The sequence below is a fragment of the Ornithorhynchus anatinus genome, chromosome 16, assembly GCF_004115215.2.
Source record: "Ornithorhynchus anatinus isolate Pmale09 chromosome 16, mOrnAna1.pri.v4, whole genome shotgun sequence".
Classification (NCBI taxonomy): Eukaryota; Metazoa; Chordata; class Mammalia; order Monotremata; family Ornithorhynchidae; genus Ornithorhynchus; species Ornithorhynchus anatinus.
In genome coordinates, this window is record NC_041743.1 from 34,861,171 (window position 1) to 34,876,113 (window position 14,943).

General features: G+C 44.8%; 1 protein-coding gene across 2 annotated transcripts in view; it reads right to left on the minus strand.

Annotated features, from left to right (window-relative positions):
- The window catches only part of SUFU (SUFU negative regulator of hedgehog signaling), a 99,585-nt gene that overhangs the window by 50,929 nt on the left and 33,713 nt on the right, over positions 1-14,943 (minus strand). The gene's annotated exons all lie outside the window — the stretch shown is intronic.

Sequence of the window (14,943 nt, forward strand, 5' to 3'; positions counted from 1 at the left end):
CATTTAATAGCTGTTATTAGGAGAGGGGGAACATTAGTGTGAGGTTACTGGGGCTGGATGCTGGCAGATTCTGCAAGTTTACATCTCCATTTTGAGCTCTGGAGAGGTTTACTTTGGAGGAACTGCCCACATAAGGAACTTTAAATAGAATTTGAAAGCATGATGTATGCACATCAAATAAGGTGAGAAAATACATAAGTCTCTCTCCCTTTGTAATTTGGCTTTAACACTTTACCTCCTGCATGGAAAAAGGAAACAGTTGGAGACTGCTGCAGCTTAGAAGCTCTTAAGTAGTGCAAAACTCCAAAGTAGTGTAAAACTGCACAGTCTGCAACACCAGGGCCTACACACATACACACAAACAACTCCTCCCCCCCCAACTCACCAGAGACAAGATGCCTTTAAAAGAATGAAATCCCAAGGCACAATCACACAATGGCCCCACGGCAGGGTTTCGAATTGGGTTCCTCCAAAGAAGCCGGGCTAGACAGAAGGCTTTCTTTTTTCCAAAAAGTGTGAAAAAACAGATTATCAGTACTGTAAGGACCGCTGAGCTTTTGTGGTTTGAAGACAAAGTTATTCAAAGCAGAGTGGTGGCCAATCTTGCTTTTTTTTTTTTTAACCAAGTGGTCAACCAGTGAGGGAGGAAAAAAAGATCTTGAAATTCACAAAGCGGGTTTAATGTTTGAAAAAGTTCAGTCCTCTGACTACATTCAAGCTAGCCGTAATGAACTGTTGAGGGAAGATCGGAGTACATTTTGTCTGCTATTCATTTGGCTAATTTGGTTGCAAAGCGTTGTTAGGAAGAAAAAAAATCACTTTGGGTTTAAAAAAAGAGTGAGAGAAGATGTGTTCTACTCTCCCAATTAAATGTAAATAAGTTTCTTACAGAGCTCAAGACACTCAACAAACTTATCAATAGAGAAGCAAATTCAAGATCACCACCCTGGGATTTTACAACACTTCCTGTTCCTCTCTCCCCTCCACCCCCTCAAAAAATGAACAATTAAAGCAAATAAAGTCGACGAAGGAAAAACCTTTGACAGACACAGCAGCTCAGCAGGCCCAAGGGGGGATGAGGAGAAGGAGGCAGGGCTGCATCAGGCAGCTGGGAGCTCGGATTGGAAGGACCCACCAAAAAGTAAAACCGAGCTGTGGTAACTTTGACTATCCCCCTCCCCCAGCAACCCCATCATGTTCCAGGAGACTGAGCTGCACAACACATGAGCGGGGCCACCGATTGTTTACGCTTCCCTGGTGCCTACGAAAGATTAGGAAGGAGAAGCAGCGAGGCCTCCTGGATAGAGCATGGGCGTGGGAATCAGAAGGATCTGGCTTTTAATTCCAGCTCTGCCACTTGTCTGATGTGTGACTTTGGTCAAGTCACTTCACTTCTCTGACCTTCAGTTACCTCTTCTGTAGAAAGGGGATTAAGACTATGAGTTCTCTGTGGGAAAAAGATTGTGCCCAACCTGATTAGACTGTATCTACCCCAATGCTTAGTTCAGTGCCTGGCACAAAGCAAGCGCTTAATAGCATAAAAAAAAATTAAAGTGACACCAGCTGCCACAACAACTGATCAACAGTATTCACGGGTCAACAAGGATCTCTCTCCAAAGAGAGAAACGGTCCTCTAATCCTCCTCTTCTCCTTGGGTCTGTGTCCACCTGATCGGCTCAAGAGGTCTACCTCCAGAACGCTGGAAGAGTTCTCAATGGAGGCCCTTCTTGCCTAAAAGAGGCAGGTTGGCGGGGCATTTCAAATCAGTATAAAAGAGCACTTCAGTATTTCTAAGGGTGCAAAAACATACCCATGATGAAGCAAGTGTCCCTCGAAGGGCAATAGCACCAGCAGATTTTATTCGGAGTGAGCCACTGCCAAGGGGAAAAGGGCCTCCAGAGATAGGATCCAGAAAAGCTAACTGGCGGACCCAATCTGGAGAGAAGAGGCCAAGGCTGGAGCACTGAGTCCCACAAGCCACGGGACTCCAGAGATTTCATAGGGGTGTTTCAACCAGAAAAGCCAAATGGAGGATCTCAATCCAGAAAGGAGAAAGATAGCAAGGCCTAGTGGATAAAGCACAGTCCTGGGAGGCTGGCTTTGACACTTGACTGCTGTGTGACCTTGGGCAAGTCACTTCACTTCTCGGTGCCTCAGTTTCCTTACCTGTAAAATGGGGATTCAATACATGTTCTTTCTCCGACATAGACGATGAACCCCATGTGGGACAGAGACTGTATCCGGCCTGATTAATTTGTAACTACCCTAGCATTTAGGAGAGTGTTTGACATATAAGTGCTTAACAAATACAATAAAAAAGTCCGAGCCCTGAGTCCCTTAGAGCATAAAAGAAGCAAAATGTGCACTCACTCAACCAATTCTGGGGAGCCGCTTGTTTGTTTGACACAAACTCTTCTAAGTGCTTTCATTTCTCTTTTAAAACAGCTCTACTGGCTTAGACGTCTGTCTTTTTTAATGGTATCTGTTAAGCGCTTACTAGTTACCAGGCACTGTACTCAGCACTGGGGTAAATGCAAGTTAATTAGGTTGGACACAGCCTCTGTCCCAAATAGGGCTACAGTCTTAATCCCCATTTTCCAGATGAGGTAACAGCCCCAGAGAAGTGAAGTGACTTCTCCAAGGTCACGCAGCAGACAAGTGGCGGAACTGGGACTAGACCCCAAGTCCACTGAGGGGGAAGCGACTGCCCGCGTGATGAGATGAACTGCTATCCACCGAGAACTCCCCCTCCCAGAGTCAATGGATTTCTGCCAATCTGAGGCATGGAATCCTTCTGGGTCTGTTCTCGAAAAGGCCGCACAGTTGGTGGGGACACCAGAGCAAGAAGCAGAAATGGAGGGTGACTAGGGGGTTGGGGGTTGCACCCAAAGGAGATGAGGGGGCCGGGCAGGGTTATTTTTGCAAAATGCAAGAGGTTTAATAGAAATCTTTATGCACCTTCTGCCTGAACTTCCTACCACTTTGAATACCAAAGGAAACAGGAAACAAAATGTTAACATTTTATACCTGCTTGTTTCTGGGCGTAGGGGCTTCCTAGTTTTGGGAAAACACAGAGTAGAAAAGCATGGCCAGCTAACTTTTGTAGATCCTGAGCCAGCCAAGGATCCCAGTGGAAAGCAGAATCTGGAGAGGAGAGGAATGCCATGGGTTTGTGTGGCCAAGAGCCAGGTTTTGGCTTTGCATCAAAGTTTAATGTATTTGAAGTCTTGCCGTGCTCCAATAGCTAATTCAGAGAGTGGCTAAGTTTTTTTTTTACCTTTGGAGGGGCAGCACAGTGAGTGTCCTGTGAATCCAGTCACAGGACCATTCGGTAGGACTGGAGGGATATGAGTTGGCCAGGCTCTCCCCAGAGACCAGAGTGACGGTAGAAAAGGACAAAGATAGCTACGGTGATCTGCACACAGTACCCGTTCTACGAGTACTGATGGTACTGAACGAGTACTGATGGTACTGACCGTCCATTAGATTGTAAGTTCCCTTGAGGGCAAAGAATGTGTGTTTCTTCTTCTGGTGTACACTCCCAAGCATTAGTACAGGATTCTGTATTTGACCGACCCTCCATAATTGCTTGGTCGATGACCGCTTGATTGATGACTTGATGGAGGAGCCCCCCTCTCCCAGGCAAAGGCAAACAAGCCAAGCTGGCTAACACTGACAGTAGATTTTGGAGCAGATGCAGGGGCCAAGAAATTACAGCCCAGTCCTGAATAGAAATGATCACCGTGGCCCTCGCTGACTACGTGTTCGAAACGAATGATCTGAGGACTTAGTGTGCTCACTGACTCATGCTTCACGAATCCACCCTAAACAAGAATGGAGCCGTTTAAATTACCCGCAGGAACCTCCGCTGGGCTAGGAGGCGAGGGTTTCTGAACAGAAAGGTCCTCGGGCAGCTGAGCCATTATGGAATGACTCATTAGGTTTGATTACACAAAACCAAAGAATACCGAATGCCCACTAAAAATCCCTTCAAACCATGCTTAAGTAACTTTAAAGATTAAATCGATAAAGGCGGGGAATGCTGGGTTACGGGTGATTATGGGATCTAACTCACAAATGGGAATCCCATGGAATTTTCTTCTACTTAAAACTAGGACAGTCTGGCCAGACCAGCAATTTTTCACTGGCAGTTTTTACATTTTACAGTGTATCAAAAGCACTCTGAAGCACGTAAGCATCAATAAAATACTCATTTGCTTTCAGTCTGAAGCCTGGAATGCCGACTTTCAACCGTGAGCCTATTTTTGTTGGTTGAATCACAGGCCCCTTGAAAAAGGGAACTTCTCAACTGAACCACTGACATCACTTCAGCTCTACCTGCCGCCAGCCACAGCAGGCACTGCAGATGTCGGTCCCTTGTCAGCCGTCTTTCTTCCAGAGCAGGTGGCAAGGACTCTGGAAGGTCTTCTACTTTCCTCCAAGTCAAAGGTCTCCCCTGAATAGAAATGGTTTTGGGGTTTGGTGGCGAGGCCTCTGGGTCTGGAGACCTGGGTTCTAGACTCACCTCTATCACCGACCTGCTCTATGCGAGTCACTTAACCCCTCTAAACCTCAGTTTCACCATCTATATAATGGGTTAATAACCTCTGTCTCATTCTTAAGAATTCTGGAAAATACAAGGCACTTCATAATTCAAGACCTGAATACTACAGAACTGCTATGTCTTTCTGCTACTTAGACAGAACCTCCTCTTCTCAGAATACTTGAAAGAAATATCATTATTGGGCCAAAAATGGTCCATCAGGGCAACAAGCTGTCCCTGACGGTAATAACAGTATGCTTGCAGGAACTGGAAAACAGCATGGCCTAGTGGAAAGAGCACAGGCCTGGAAGTTAGAGGACGTGGTTTCTATTCCCGGCTCTGCCACTTGCCTGCTGTGTGCCCTTGGGCAGGTTTCTTAACTTTTCTCTGCCTCAGTTTCCTCAACTGTAAAATGGGGATTCAATACACGTTCTCCCTCCTAATAAAACTGTGAGCCCCATGTACAAGGTCTGTGTTTATCCTGATTAATGTGTATTCATTCATTCGTATTTATTGAGCACTTCCTATTGCAGAACACTTCATATCTATTTCAGAGCTTTGAACAATGCTTGACACATAGATGCTTAACAAATACTATTTTTTTTTATTATTATTATTGCTATTATTAACTGTTCAGTGGTTTTCCTCTGATATCCAACTGACATTCATCCATTTATTCATCCACACATTAAAGAGAGGCTAGGAGCGCAAGAGCTGCTTAAGGAACCAAAGTTAATGCATTCCAACCCGTCCCTTGTGGAGGGCAGCTTGAAAAGGGTCTCCATCCAACCCATTGCCACCATCTTGGTTTCTCAGGCCAAACCCTAGAACCTAGGTATCGACACAATTTGTGTGCAAAAGAACCAAGCTATAACTGCCTCGAGAGTTATCCTTTGAGGTAACTGGGGCTGGAGGTAGAGCACAGGCTTTAACCTCTTGGGAGAACATCACTCTGGCCATCTACCCATGGGCAGAGAAGGCAGCTCTTCATACCTCAATTTTCCCAGCTGGAGAAGCATTCTTAATGAGAGAGCATCTGGATTGTTCCAGTTGCGGTGCGGGGGGAGGGGTTTGGAGACATCAAAACACCAAAAGCAGAAGACAGAATTGTGGGTGGGAAAAAAAGATCAAGAAACAGCAAAAACACAGGGTAACTATCAGTCACTCACATTTATTGAGCGATTAATGTGTGCAGAACACTGTACTAGTACTAAATGCTTGGGAGAGTACAATATAACAGAGTGAGTACACTCGTTCGTAGCCCACAGTGAGCTTACAGTCTAGAGTGGAAGACAGACATTAACATAAAGAATGAATATGGACATAAGTGTTGTGGGGCGGAGGGAGGGGTGAATAAAGGGTGCAAATTCAAGTGCAAAGGTGATGCAAAAGGGAGTGGGAGAGGAAGAAATGAGGGATTAATTTTCTTGAGGGAGATGGGCCTTCAATAAAGCTTTGAAGGTGGGGAGAGTAAATAAGTGATGATATTTGTTAAGCGCTTACTATTTGCCAAGTACTGGGATAGATACAAGGTAATCAGGTTGCCCCACGTGGGGCTCACTCTTCATCCCCATTTTACAGATGAGGTAACTGAGGCACAGAGAAGTTAAGTGACTTGCCCAAAGTCACACAGCTAACAAGTGGAGGAGCCGGGATTAGAACCCACTACTTCGGCCTCCCAAGCCCGTGCTCTTTCCACTAAGCCAGGCTGCTTCTCAATGTCTGTCAGATATGAAGAAGGGAGGGTTGTTCAGGCCAGAGGCAGGACGTGGGCTACAGATCAGCGGTGAGACAGAAGAGGTTGAGGCACAGTGAGTAGGTTGGCATCAGAGGTGCAAAGTGTGTGGGCTGGGATGTAGTAGGAAAGCAGTGAGGTGAGGTAAGAGGGAGCAAGGTGATTAAGTGCTTTAAAGCTGATGGTATGGAGTTTAGACCATCAGTGCTACTCCATGTGCTTAAACAGAACCGCAACCCAAAGGCCAGGCTCCTGGAAGGATTAACTTCAATTCGTTCTGTTCCAGCAGCCTGATGTTTCCCTGTTCTACCTAAAAAATCAATGATAACTAAACCCAGAAGGTCGGCCTGCATCCACATGCATCCAAATCCCACGGTACGACAGCCTATGAAGCTGATTTTCCCATTTCTCCTGCAGCAAAAAATCACGGGAGAGAAAGGGCAACACTAAAGCCCCTAGCTCAGGATCTAAATCCCACCGGCTAAGACACTTAACCACCCCCCGCAAAAAAAAAACAACAACAAATCAACCATCCTCCTCCTCCTCCTAGTTTCGTTGGTGTTTCCATTCCCTCTAACAGCCTTCTTGTGAGCTGGCCCCCTCGCCCTCCTTCAGCCAAGAACGAAGACTAATCTCTGACTCCATGCTGGGTCTGCAATCCATTCGGGACCCCCTCTGTTTGACTCTCAAGCGAGTGCTGAGTTTATGGGAGGAAAATGAGCCGGGCGAACCCGCCTCCCGGTCCCGGCTCTGCACCGAGAAGAAACGAACAGTGCCATTACTGTGCGCCTTCTGCAACTGAGCAAGTGTTTTTAAAGCCTATTTAAAAGGACAGGACTGACAGCTGAGAACTGCCCGCTGAACACAGTTCCCTCGGGGAAGGCAGAGCGGAGCCGGGCCCGGATTAATAGATCCATTCACGTCTTGCACAGACAGCTATAAAGCTGACCAGGGAACCAGAAGACATCTTCTCCAGACTCAGCACGCTGCACTTGATTCAGAAACTGTCCTGGTTAAACCATTCCAATGGACCATAAAACGCATCACTCAGCACAGGGGACGGACAGGGAGAGTCTAATCACCAAACACCTCCTTATTAAGAACCCTGAGGGCTTTTGTCCTAGGTGCTGGGGGAGGATTTTCAATAGAATCCAGTCCCTGGCCTCTGGGAGTTTATAATCTACGGGACTGATTGGCTGGGCTACAGCCAAGTATGACTTATGACTAGTTGGAAACTCCCTCACAGTAGTAGCTTGAGCTACTTTTTTTTAAAAAATGGTACTTGTTAAAAAGTCTTTCTTTTGGGGTGCAGAAATACACTGTCTTCAATGATGGCATCTTGATTTGAAACTGTAAGCTCGTGGTGGGCAGGGAACATGTCTACCAACTCTGTTTCACTGTACTCTCCCAGGCTCTTAGTACAGTGGTCTGCGAATAATGAGCACTCAAAAAAGCCCACCTGGTTGATTTTTTTTGTGCAAACCATGCTGAGTTCTGGTCACTGCACTACAAACTTATTCAGTCCTTTTATAAATCAAAATAAACCCTGATACCAGGAACTTTTTTGCGGGGAGGGGAGTGAGGTTATACATTTTTCAGACTATGTTAAAAACCTATTTCCAGGGAATTCTTCTGTGTGGAGACAATCATTGTGGGAGACTACTGAAAACTCCAGGTTGGTTTAAAAAAAAAAAGTGAATCAGCTAATTGTGTTTAATGAGTGCTTACTGTGTGCAGAGTACTGTACTAAGCATTTGGGGGAGTACAAAATAACAGAGTTGTTAGGAATATTCCCTGCCCACAATGAGCTTCAGTCTAGAGGTGATGTGGCCCCTTCTCTGAATGAATTTCTCAGCTATGAGCCACAAGTAGAAAGCTCCCTAACGTTATAGATCTCCCAGTACACTATACCCATTTACATTTTAAACTCGAGTCTTGGGAAAATCTTAGTCAATCACTCTTCTCATGCTTCGATATAATCAGGCTTCCTAAAATGATGCAGGTTTTTTGTTACAAACCAATGCCTGCTCTTGCCTGCTCTTACAATCTGTTATTCTATAGTGGAACAGAAAAAAATTTTTCCCCCCACGCCCTACCCCCCTAATCTTAAGCTAAAATTTGGGAAAAGTCAGAGAACCACAGTCTTTTCTACCCTGGAGCTAGTCAATATTACAAACAGATGAAAGCGAAAATATTTTACAGATCCAAAGAAACCAGAAAGGAATGATAAATCAATCTGGGGGAAAGACAAAGTCAGGAAAATGAAACAGAAAAGAATAAGAAAAATGACATTAATACAACCAGGCAGCTACATTTGGCTTCATTTAGTCTACTTGGTACATGGGGCAGCTTTTTCCAAAAAGAAAAGGAGTAGTCCCCTTTGGAATAATTTACTTGAGATAGAGGTTTGCACTTATCTGGGGGAGATAAATATTCATCCAACAAGAAAAAAAGCTTAATTCTCCTAAACAATCATTTGTTATCACCTGTCTCCCTTATTAAACAGTAAACTCTTAAGGGGGCAGGGACTGCGGTTTTTATTTTTATGGTACTCCCCCAAATGTTTAGTACAGCACTCTACATAAAGCAGATACTCAAAAAGTATAATGATAATAGTAAGATTGATTCTAACTGTGCTTTTTGTTAAGTGCTTTTTATGTGCCAAACACTGTATTAAGCACTGGGGTAGATATCAAATAATCAGGTTGGACTCACAGTCAAAGCAGGGGGGAAAACAGGAATTTAATCCCCATTTTACAGATGAGGAAACTGAAGCACAGAGACATTAAGTAACTTGCCCAAGGTCACCCTACAGGCAAGTAGCATAGCCTGGATTGGAACCCAGGCCCCTCCTGACTCCCAGGCTTGTGCTCTTTTCAGTAGCCTGTAACTTTGTGGTCAGGGAGTGTGTCTGTTTATTGTTATATTGTACTCACCCAGTGCTCAGTAGAGTGCTTTGCACAAAATAAGTGCTTAATAAATACGACTGAAGTGAAGTTCACTGGATCCCTATACTAGGACTCACTCTAGAAGCTGGCCTGAGCCACTAAACCTTTATGACTCTTAAAATGTCCATCGTGTAAATGGGGATCAGGAACTCCTCTACTGACCAAGCTGAACGTTGAAGCGGCCTTTCAGCTCATTCCTACGCACCAGGTTAAGTAACAGCTAATGAGAAGGAAGGAAGTACCGGGGTAATAATACAGAGATTTGATTAATTTTACTCCCTAGGCAGTGAGGAGCCTTGTTAGTACGGAGAGAGGAGAGGGCAAGCTGGGAAACCTTCTGCACAGATAAAAAGTTTTTAGCACCTGTCGTGAGGCAAGTTTAAGATTTTTTAATGGTAATTGTTAAGCATTTTCTATTTACCAGGCTCTGTACTAAACATTGGGATAGATACAAGCTAATCGGGTTGTACACAGTCCATGTTCCACATGGGGCTCACAGTCTTAACCCCTATTTCACATCTGAGGTAACAGGCACAAGGAACTGAAGTGATTTACCCAAGGTCACATAGCAGACAAATGACGGGATAAGAAGCCAGGTCCTTTTGACTCCCAGGCCCGTGGTCTATCCATTAAACTAACGCCAGAGAAGAGCATAATCCCCAGTATGAATAGTAGGGAATGTGCAAAGTCAGCATGTTGGTGGAGCACCTACTCTAATGATGGTAGTTAACTGTAGTACGGGTCGCTACTAAGCGCTTATTGTGTGCAGAGCACTGTACTGCATGCACTGGGAGAGAATCCTGGGATGGAAATTAGTCAATCAATGGCATTTATTGAGTGTTTACCATGTGCAGAGCACTGTACTAAGCACTTGGGAGAGTACAATACAACAAAATTAGCAGAAACGTTCCCTGCCTGTAACGAGTCTACAGTCTAGAGGGGGAGATACAGTCCCCATCCCTCTACTGTCCCCTGTGCAGGTGTCATTCAAACAAATCTCCAATACTAAAGAGGAAGAATGCCTCAAACCCCTGAAGTTGTGTAGTTCATAGATTTACGATAGAACTTGCGGGGGAGGGAATGCCATTTTCCTACTTAACAAGGAGATTAGAGAAATCTACTTGATAACCACCACCCCTGTTTCCCCAAACTTTTAGTCACCTCGGGAGTGACCAAAGCATATCGACCAAAGGCAGGCTCATCCCTCTTCGTTTGGGCTGCTTCAACTTGGGATGTAGCAAAAAGCAGAAACAACTGCTAAATAACACTAACTCTAAAGAACTCGAAGGCACAGAGGGAGAGAACAAAGTTCATGAGAATCTGACATTCCCTGAATCCTTGTACTGAGATCTCTTAGTTTAAAACCTGGTCTGTGACTCGTCTGAATCAAATATTTGACTTAGGGAGGAAGCCTGAATTGTTCACCACTTGCAACTTCAAAAGCAGGCAGCATGACGGATGGACTCTACACTGGGTTGAAATTGCATGGTGCACAGTGTATTGGCAGCGCTCTACAAAGCCTTAATTGCAAATCGTTCAACATGCACAACTGGTCTATCTCAGGCCAAGAAACCTGGAAATGGGACAAGTTCTCAGATTCTCTGTCAATTTGAGAACACTGAGATGACACTTTGGCTAAGTGAAAAAGTCCATGGGCCTAGGAGTTCGGAGCCCTTGGCTCTAGTCCCAGCTCTGCCACTGGCTTGATATGTGACCTTGGGCAAGTCACTTTGACTTCCTAGAGAAGCAGCGTGGCTTAGTGGAAAGAGCCTGTGCTTGGAAGTCAGAGGTCATGAGTTCGAATCCCAGCTCTGCCACTTGTCAGCTGTGTGACTGTGGGCAAGTCACTTCACTTCTCTGTGCTTCAGTTACCTCATCTGTAAAATGGGGATTAACTGTGAGCCTCAAGTGGGACAACCTGATGACTCTGTATCTCCCCCAGCGCTTATAACAGTGCTCGGCTCATAGTAAGCGCTTAACAAATACCAACATTATTATTATGCCACAGTATCCACATTCAGAAACTGGGGATGAGCTACCAGGCTCCCTACCTCTTGGACTGTGAGCCCCACTGGGATAAAACCCATGCCCAATCTAACTGTGCTGTATCTACCCTAGTGCTTGGCACACAGTAAGTGTTTAACAAACACCGCAATTATTAGGATTTATTATTACCTCTTAAGATTGTGAGCCAGGTGTGGGGCAGGCAGGGTCCAATCTGATCATCTCCATTCGACACCAATGCTTAGCACGATTCTTTCATACAGTTAATACCCAATTACTATAAATTTACCTCAATGTCTGAACAAAAGTTCATTAACATGGCTATTACTTCTTTTCATTAAACGTAGGGTGCTTCCTTGGGAAATACATCTTCATCTAACTTTTCTTCTTTTAATAACTGTGGGATTTGTTAAGCACTTACTATGTTTCAGGCACTGTAATAAATGCTGGGATGGATATAAGCAAATCAGTCCCTGTCCCACATGGAGCTCACAGTCTCAATTCCCATTTTACAGATGAGGTAACTGAGGCAAAGAGAAGTGAAGTGACTTGCCATGGTCACACAGCAGACAAGTGGCAGAGTCAGAATGAGAACCCAGGTCCTTCTGATTCCCTTGCCCATGCTCTGTCCACTAGACCACGCTTCTTTTACTATCGTATTGTTATAGTTGATCTATAGCATTCATCACCCACCCCAAAGAGCTTCTTTTTGAGTATCCCTAGAGGGGAAGAGTCACAAAATTCAGCCAAATGGATAGAATTCAGAAAGGAACCACTTGACCCCAATGAGTTAAAGTCATTCAAATCCCCACAAAGTTTCAGTTACAAGGCTTATGGGGCTGATTTCTTCTGAGTGAGGATGTGAAACTGACTTGAAATTTGTGGTTAGGACAAAACAGTGACAGGATGAAGAGTAGAAAGCCACATAAGAACTGAGCCAGCAAACCAAGTCCTAAGGAGGTAGGCAAATTTGCCCCATTTAATGAAATGCAGTGGGTCGGGAGTGTCAGAAGCGCACTATGATTCAAGGCATTGATCGTCGAATGACGAGGTGGAAACAAAATTCTTTGCTACTTAATTCACAGTCAGTGATTGGGGAAAGAAGGGGACCAATGGTACATGCCCACTTATGATTAATATACCTTGGTTTCGCTAACAATAAAAACTTGGGCTGGATTGCCCTAAAGTGGACAAGAGACTGAAGCATCAATATGGAGGGGATGATGCAGAGAGAGAATCAAGAGTGAAAGAACTTGCTTCCTCTGTTCCATCCAAGCTCACTTAAGAGCCAGCATTCTGGACCATCTTATGGACACTGCCCTCTTGACTCTGTCAGCAGCCCCACAGTGCAGAGACACGGCAGGACAGAGTGGCAAGAAGCCAATTTTTCTCCTTCATTCACCCCACCCTCAGCCCCACAACATTTACGTGTACATCCTAATTTATTTATTTTAATGTCTCTCTCCCTATCTAGACTGGAAGCTCCTTGTGGACAAGGAATGTGTCTACCAATTTTGGCCTGTACTGTCCCAAGCAGTTAGGTCGGTACTCTGCAAACGGTAAGCCTTTTATAAATATCACTGATGGACTAAATGGCTCATTTCTTCTGCCCTGATCTGGTTTCCAAACTGTAAGTTCCATGCCAGATTCTGCATCATTAAGGCACCGTTCTCTCCTGTTGCTCTCTTGCCTGCACTTTATCTCTGACATTCATCTTCATCTCCTCTTCACTTTCTTTACCTTCTTGCTCTAGAGCTCTATTCCCTCTCCTGCATCCAACCCTTGCACAAAGACCACTAGACCATGAGAAGTAGCATGGCCTAGGGGAGAGAGCACAGGTCCGGGGGTCAAAAGGACCTGACTTCTAATCCTGGCACCACCACTTGTCTGCTGTGTGACTTTGAGCAAGTCATTTTACTTCCCTGAGCCTGTTACCTCATCTGAAAAAGGGGATTAAGACAATGAGCGCATGGGACACGGACTTTGTCCACCCTGATTCGTCTGTATCTAGTCCAGCGCTTAGTACTGTGCCATTTAAAAGAAAAAAAACTTTCTTTTCCTTTAGCCTCAGCCACAGGCCTGTTTGTATCTATGCCAACGGTCTCCTCTGAACTATAAGATCTTTGTGGGCAGAGAATGTGGCCGTTACATTGCTACAGGGTACTCTCCCAAGCATGCGGTACAGTGCTCTGCACACAGTAAACACTCAGTAAATATGATTGACTGACTCTCTATAGCAGAATCCAGGGCGATGGCCAGTACAGTCTAGGTGGCCGTGACAGCCCAAAATGCCAAGCTCAGGGCAATGAAGAAAACCAGGGAGATGGAGAAGTTTCCATATGAGGACAGACCCAACAGGTGAGGACTCTACGGTTTTGGAAAGGTGAAGCTGAAAGAGGACTTTTTTGAAATTGAGAAAAATCGAAAGATGAGGACATGGAATTGTTGTCATTAAATCCCACAACACTGGGGCAAATCTTTCAGTAGAAGTTTGCAGGCTGTAGGTTCAAAACAAAAGGATACTTTGGTAACTTCTGGAGTAAAGATGCATAAGCATAAGCATCTTTACTCGAAGGACAGAAATAATGCATAAGGCAGATGGAATTAATGCTGCAAGCCCATCAAACTGAAGTGCACCTGGAAATGGCCTGGCAGGGAGGAAGCCGCAAGTTGCACTGAAGCAGTCCAAGAGAAATACCATAAAAATAAAACACCATGCAGGCAAGAGCTCTGCAAACAATGCAGTGGCTGCAGCAGCAAACCAGGGCCAGATCACAAACATGATCATGCCAAAAGATTTACAGTTTAGCTGCTCCGGGCTATAGACGCAAGAAGTAAAACCATTAGGAACATCAACTTGGAATAAAAGACTTGGTACAGGCATGGACTCCACCTCCACATGAGTTTTTCTAAAAAAAAAGTGGGGGCTATTCTGACAATGAAGCAATCACGGTCACCCTATGGAGCAGAAAGAGACTAGCTCCCACCTGAGTATCCCTTCTCAAAGCTTAGTACAGTGTTCTGCAAACAGTAAGGGCTTAATAGATACTATTATGACACTCCTGGCTGTTTCTTGATGTCTGTTTATTCCCTCCCTTTAGGCCCAGGTCCCCGTGCACTGTGAAGAACATTTCCTTTCTGCTGTACTGCAGTCCAGTGTGTGTGTCAAAGGCAGGGAAATCGGCCAGTCAGAGCAAGGGGGTGGTATCTGAAGTGATTTAATCAAAAACACAGGCTACATAGACTTAAGGTTATAAACTGCCCGGTCTTTGAAAAAGCATTAGAGCCAGAGAGAGAGATGCCAGATGATCCCTGCTCTCCTGGTACCAGAGTAGCTAGCAAGATATGCTTGGTCTGAACATTTCTCCTTACAAGTCACCAAAATAAAAAAAACAACAAAGAATGATGATTCTGAGCAGTAAATCAGTCACTTCAGAACGCCCTGATCCATAAACCCACCACTGAAATCCATTTGCACCTGACTTCACTTCCCCCATCTCATTATTTCAAAAGACAATAAAAGGTGTAGGGCGCTAAATTATTCCTCTCAGTTGGAATTTATAGTCTGCTTTATCCACACTGAAATGGCTGACATTCGAAGACCAAGTTGATTGTTAATGCTTCTGGGGTAGCAGGATAGCTAAGCCCCATTTTCCTCAGCTTTCTCCCCTCACCTTCCTCCTCTGTGGAGAAAAGAATTTGATGTTGTATAC